A 7,248-nucleotide genomic window follows, 5' to 3' on the forward strand; every position below is an offset into this window, starting at 1 on the left:
CTAGAACTAGCATCTCTGTTTTGTCCGAGTTTAATAGTGAAAAATCTGCCGCCATCTACTTCCTTATGTCTAAACCACTTCCAGGGTAGGCAGTTTTGGGACTTCACCATGTTTCATCGAAATGTACAGGTGTGTGTCGTCCGCATAGCAATGAAAGTTGACAATGTGTTTCCAAATTATATCACCAAGAGGTAGAATATATAGTGAAAACAATAGTGGTCCTGAAATGGAATTTTGAGGAACACCGAAACTTACAATTGATTTGTCAGAGGACAAACCATCCACAGAGACAAACTGATATCTTTCCGACAGATAAGATCTAAACCAGGCAAGAACTTGTCCGTGTAGACCAATTAGGGTTTCCAATCTCTCCAAAAGAATGTGGTGATCGATGGTGTCAAAAGCAGCACTAAGGTCTAGGAGCACGAGGACAGATGCAGAGCCTTGGTCTGACGTCATTGAAAGGTTTACCACCTTCACGAGTGCAGTCTCAGTGCTATGAACTGAAGTGTTTCGTATACTCATCTTTCCCTCAATCCTGACTAGTCTCTCAGTTCCTGCTACTGAAAAACATCCCCACAGCATGATGCTGCCACCACCATGCTTCACTGTAGGGATGGTGCCAGGTTTCTTCCAGACATGACGCTTGGCATTCAGGCCAAATAGTTCAATCTTGGTTACATCAGACCAGAGAATCTTGTTTTTCATGGTCTGAGAGTCTTTAGGTGCCTTCTGGTAAACTCCAAGTGGGCTGTCATGTGCCTTTTACTGAGGAGTGGCTTGTGTCTGGCCACTCTACCATAAAGGCCTGATTGGTGGAGTGCTGCAGAGATTGTTGTCCATCTGGAAGGTTCTCTCATCTCCACATAGGAACTCTGGAACTCTTTCAGAGTGACTATCGGGTTCTTGGTCACCTCCCTGACCAAGGCCCTTCTCCCCCGATTGCTCAGTTCTCCCCCGATTGCGGCCAGCTCTAGGAAGAGTCTTGGTGGTTCCAAACTTCTTCCATTTTAGAATGATGCAGGCCATTGTGTTCTTGGGGACCTTCAATGCTGCAGACATTTTTGGTAGCCTTCCCCAGATCTGTGCCTCGACACAATCCTGTCTCGGAGCTCTACAGACAATTCCTTCGACCTCATGGCTTGGTTTTTGCTCTGACATGCACTGTCAACTGTGGGACCTTATATATACAGGTGTGTGCCTTTCCAAATCATGTCCAATCAGTTGAATTTACCACAGGTGGACTCCAATCAAGTTGTAGAAACATCTCAAGGATGATCAATGGAAACATGATGCACCTGAGCTCAATTTCAAGTCTCATAGCAAAGGGTCTGAATACTTATATAAATAGGTTTTGTTATTGTTTTTAATACATTAGCAAAAATGTCTAAAAACCTGTTTTCGCTTTGTCATTATGGGGTATTGTGTGTAGATTGATGAGGATTTTTTAGAATAAGGCTGTAAAGTAACAAAATGTGGAAAAAGTCAAGTGGTCTGAACCCTTTCCGAGTGCACTGTAGGCCGATAGGTTTTTACATTTTCCGGGTCAAGGTTTGGCTTTTTCAAGAGAGGCTTTATTACTGCCACTTTTAGTGAGTTTGGTTCACATCCGGTGGATAGGGAGCCATTTATTATGTTCAACATAGGAGGGCCAAGCACAGGAAGTAGCCCAAGGGCATAAGGCGATGGTAAGTGGAGGAGGGTGTGTCTTTTACGTGTTTGAAACGCAGCCCAGATGTAACTAGCTGACACAGGGATGGGCATTTTACCTTTTTTAACTGTTCGAGTACTGGCATAATTTTTGTTCTCTCCAAGTACTGGAATGAGGGTAAAAAAAGCTATTTTTAGAACAAGGCACTGGAAAACAGTGTGTGCTTTTATATATATGCCAACAGTGAGCAACAATGCCTAATTTATCATAACCATTACAATAACGAATCCCAATTGCTAAATTGTCTCATATATATTCAGTCAATAAAAAAAACAAGTGCCATTTAAGATTAATTAGCAGATAAGACGCTCTTATTTCCCGATCCCTTATCACAGTCAAGACACCTATTTTATAAACTCAGCAAAAAAAGAAACGTCCCTTTTTCATTACCCTGTCTTTCAAAGATTATTTGTAAAAATTCAAATAACTTCACAGATCTTCATTGTAAAGGGTTTAACACTGTTTCCTATGCTTGTTCAATGAACCATAAACAATTAATGAACATGCACCTGTGGAACGGTCGTTAAGACACTAACAGCTTACAGACGGTAGGCAATTAAGGTCACAGTTATGAAAACTTAGGACACTAAAGAGGCCATTCTACTGACTCTGAAAAACACCAAAAGAATGATGCCCAGGGTCCCTGCTCGTCTGCGTGAATGTGCCATATGCATACATACGTGCCTGCAAGGTGGAATGAGGACTGCAGATGTGGCCAGGGCAATAAATTGCATTGTCTGTACTGTGAGACGCCTAAGACAGCTCTACAGGGAGACAGGACGGACAGCTGATCGTCCTCGCAGTGGCAGACCACGTGTAACAACACCTGCACAGGATCGGTACATCCGAACATCACACCTGCGGGACAGGTACAGGATGGCAACAACATCTGCCCGAGTTACACCAGGAACACACAATCCCTCCATCAGTGCTCAGACTGTCCGCAATAGGCTGAGAGAGGCTGGACTGAGGGCTTGTAGGCCTGTTGTAAGGCAGGTCCTCACCAGACATCACCGGCAACAACGTTGCCTGTTGGCACAAACCCACCGTCGCTGGACCAGACAGGACTGGCAAAAAGTGCTCTTCACTGACGAGTCGCGGTTTTGTCTCACCAGGGATGATGGTCGGATTCGCGTTTATCGTTGAAGGAACGAGCGTTACACCGAGGCCTGTACTCTGGAGCGGGATCGATTTGGAGGTGGAGGGTCCGTCATGGTCTGGGGCGGTGTGTCACAGCATCATCGGACTGAGCTTGTTGTCATTGCAGGCAATCTCAACCCTGTGCGTTACAGGAAAGACACCCTCCTCCCTCATGTGGTACCCTTCCTGCAGGCTCCTTGGTGGAAGTGGGGTAACATCTCACAGCAAGAACTGGCAAATCTGGTGCAGTCCATGAGGAGGAGATGCACTGCAGTACTTAATGCAACTGGTGGCCACACCAGATACTGACTGTTACTTTTGATTTTGACCCCCCCTTTGTTCAGGGACACATTATTCAATTTCGGTTAGTCACATGTCTGTGGAACATGTTCAGTTTATGTCTCAGTTGTTGAGTCTTGTTATGTTCATACACATATTTACACATGTTAAGTTTGCTGAAAATAAACGCAGTTGACAGTGAGAGGACGTTTCTTTTTTTGCTGAGTTTAGTAAAAAAAAACATGATGTAATATAACAGAATAAAATAGAACAGAATAGTGCGAAGTGATTCACATCTCGCGACTGGAACAGGTATAAAGAGTGATCATTAGAAATGGGACTCAATTTGGCAAGTTGAAAGACACATTTTTCATGGTTACAAACCAAGATCTGTCTTCTTATACAGATACAGAAGTTTGATTGAGTTTATTTTGATTGATTTATTTAGAGATTGAGCCTGTTCCTTGGAATTTTCTAAATGGATCAACAATTCTACATTGAACACTGCATGGGGATGAATTATAGCCAGCACATTTGGTGAGTAGGCTTAGGCTTAATGATTCTGATGAAAATACGCTCTTTGTCTTTATCAAACTAATGTTTTTGCATATTTTCAGTGTGGAACCTGTCTATGTTTAGGGTTGCTAATAGCCTAATGCTAACCAATTCTAAATTCCACTAGCAGTTAGCAAAGTAGGGTCTGCACTAACGTTAGTTACCACATCCACAAAGTAATAAACCCTGCCTGTTTCTCTTCTTAAAATCTGATATAAACCTAACCAGTGCTTGACTTGGACTGCAATAGATTCCGGTTCTCATTTTGGGTCCAGGAGCTCCGCAATACTTTTGAGCTAATATTCTATAAGAGGAACAGGAGCTCAAGCAGTAGACATTTTGAGGTGCCGGTACTCAGCTCCGGTGAGCTCCTGCCCAAGTCAAGCACTGAACCTAACCCTAACCTTTAACCACACTGCTAACCTTATGCCTGACCCTAACCTTGAAATAAGACCAAAAAAACATTATTTTGTTTTCATGAATTTTTACGATGTAGGCAATGTTGACTTTGTGGCTGTGGTCACTAATGACAACCGCAAAGTAGCCTAAGCGAAAATAACACAATTATTTCAAACCTGCAGCTTGTTGTTGGAACACATATTTCCTTACTTCAGTTAACTAGTCCATTTAGAATTTGTGATAAAACTGTCGTCATTTGGCAAGGAATGTGGCTTGTGTATCCCATCAGTTAGATACGTTTTTATTGGCTTTTATTTCTGTAGTTGCACTCAGCACGCATGTGTACAGGGAGCGGTCGGAACGCAATTGAGTGATTGAGACATGAAGGGGAAAGGACTTTTAGGGAGCAGAACTGTGTGATGCTTTGGTTATTTGTCATTAATTTTGTGTCCCGCAAATGCACATGTACAAATGGAACACTAGAGTCAAAGCACATTAACGTTGTCTTCAAGACAAAATTTCGACCAAATAGTTGTACAGTATTTGAACAAAATGTGATCTCTGATTGAAGATGGATTTTTGACATGTACTCGATTACTCATGCACATCCCTAAGCTAAGATATTCATGCTTAACCTATTCCTCTCTGATTTAGAAGACCGTTGCACAAACAACATGCTAATCTAATCTAGGCCTACACCATCACTGGTACCATGCTGATCAAATCAAATTGTATTTGTCACATGCGCCGAATACAACAGGTGTAGACCTTACTGTGAAATGCTTACTTACGGGCCCTTAACCAACAATGCAGTTTTTAAAAAGTAAGTAAGAAAAATGTACTAAATAAACCAAAGGAAAAATAGTAAGACAGTAATATAACAATAACGTGGCTATATACAGGGGGTACCGGTAACGAGTCAATGTGCAGGGGTACGGGGTAGTCGAGGTAATTGAGGTAAAATGTACATGTAGGTAGGGGTAAAGTGACTATGCATAGATAATAAACAGAGAGAAGCAGCAGCGTATGTGAAGGTGTGTGTGTGTGTGTGTGTGTGTGTGTGTGTGTGTGTGTGGCATCAATATGCATGTGTGTGTGTCCGTTTGTGTGTGTTGGAAATGTCAGTGTAGTATGTGTGAGTGTGTGGTTAGAGTCCAGTGAGTGTACATCGAGCTTGTGCAAGAGAGTCAGTTAAAAAATATATAATAAAATAAGGGAGTCAGTCAGTGTAAATAGTCCAGGTAGCCATCTGATTATCTGTTCAGCAGTCTTATGGCTTGGGGGTAGAAGCTGTTAAGGAGACTTTTGGACCTAGACTTGGCGCTCCGGTACCGCTTGCTGTGCGGTAGCAGAGAGAACAGTCTATGGCAATTTTTTTGGGCCTTCCTCTAACATAGATAGCTATGTTTGCTCTGACTCTTAGTCAATTTAGCTAGCCAGCTAACTAGCAATTAGCATTAGCGGCTATCAAGAATTATTATTCAGCCACAACTTGAGAAGAAAAGACAAACTAGCATACAGTAGTTAGCAGACTGTAGTTAGCAGACTGTAGATAGCAGACTGTAGTTAGCAGACTGTAGTTAGCAGACTGTAGTTAGCAGACAGTAGTTAGCAGACAGTAGTTAGCAGACTGTAGTAAGCAGACTGTAGTAAGCAGACTGTAGTAAGCAGACTGTAGTTAGCAGACTGTAGTTAGCAGACAGTAGTTAGCAGACTGTAGTTAGCAGACAGTAGTTAGCAGACTGTAGTTAGCACACTGTAGTTAGTAGACTGTAGTTAGCAGACAGTAGTTAGCAGACAGTAATAAACACAAACTAATAGTGTAATTATAGAACGCTTGTGGAAAGCAGCATGTCACCAACATCTTGAGTGAACAGCAAGAAAGTGCTCATGACTCCCTGGTCGAGCAACTGCTGTCTCCTTGAGTAACAGGGGGCAGGGCTTGGTGTGGGAAGGGGCAGGGCTTGGTGTGACAGGGGGCAGGGCTTGGTGTGGGAGGGGGCTTGGTGTGCCAGGGGGGCGGGGCTTGGTGTGGTTAGCAGCATGTAGCAGGAAGAAAGGGAGAAAGATGACTCAAGTGAAAAATGGAGTCAACTATAAAAACAGACATGACACGCACCGTAGTTAACAAACCAAACATTGAAACACCGTTATAGAAGGTAAAGTAAAAACCCAAACCGGTCCATGCATCAATACCAGTATAGCTCTCAGCCCTACCGCCGGGTAGGCAGAGTTTGTACCTTGAAATGATTCAAAATGGGAACCCTTCGCCTACCCGGCACGCATGGCAGCTGAATCAAGTGCACCTACCACAAAGCCTTCCTGCGACACCTGGTGTTGTAGGTGACCTGTAGGGCAGGCAGTGTGCACCCAATGATGCATTCGGCTAAGCATACCACCCTCTGTAGAGCCTTGTGGTCGGCAGCGGTGGAGTTGCCGTACCACCACAACTCCACATTCACATGCAATAGGCTGTATGAAATCATTATATAGAAAAAGGGTCCTGGCGTCGCTGCTGTTTCAAAATGGTTTCTTTTAGTGCTGACCTACAAATGTGAACAAGCAGTCGTTGCCTAGCAGGCACAGGACAGGGCCTTGCAGTAAAACTCTCGCTCCTTCTCGTACTCATTCTTACTGTCTCTCGCTCCTTCTAGATCTTTCTCTTGTTCTCTCTATCTCTCTTCATCTCTTCATCTCTCTCAGTCTCGTTTCTTGTTCAGATCCTTTCTCTCTCTGTCTCGTGAGTGGTGTTTGTTGTGTTGTGGTCTGTGTGGATTAACTTGAAGAGAGGAGAGAGTTGTAACTCTGAGGGCTCTGCCTGTCTCACTGCACTGAGGGAGGAGGCAGCAACACATATAGAGGGAGATATGGAAAGAGAGAGATTGGAGGGGGTTCAGACAGTGGTGAGACAGGTGAGACGTGTTTTAGCAGACACAGCACGCTTTGTCTCTCACCTAGCTGAAAGGGTGAAGGGGAAGGAGAGAAGGAAGTTGAAAGTGAGAGGTGTATGTATTTGAGGCCAGCCAGTCTCTCCTACACCACTACTGCTGCTGCTATTACTACTACTGCTGCTGCTACTACTGATACTACTATTAATACTACTACTATTACTACTACTGCTACTGCTACTACTGATACTACTATTAATACTACTACTACTGCTA

The sequence above is a fragment of the Coregonus lavaretus genome (assembly GCF_964263955.1).
Source record: "Coregonus lavaretus genome assembly, chromosome: 6".
NCBI lineage: Eukaryota > Metazoa > Chordata > Actinopteri > Salmoniformes > Salmonidae > Coregonus > Coregonus lavaretus.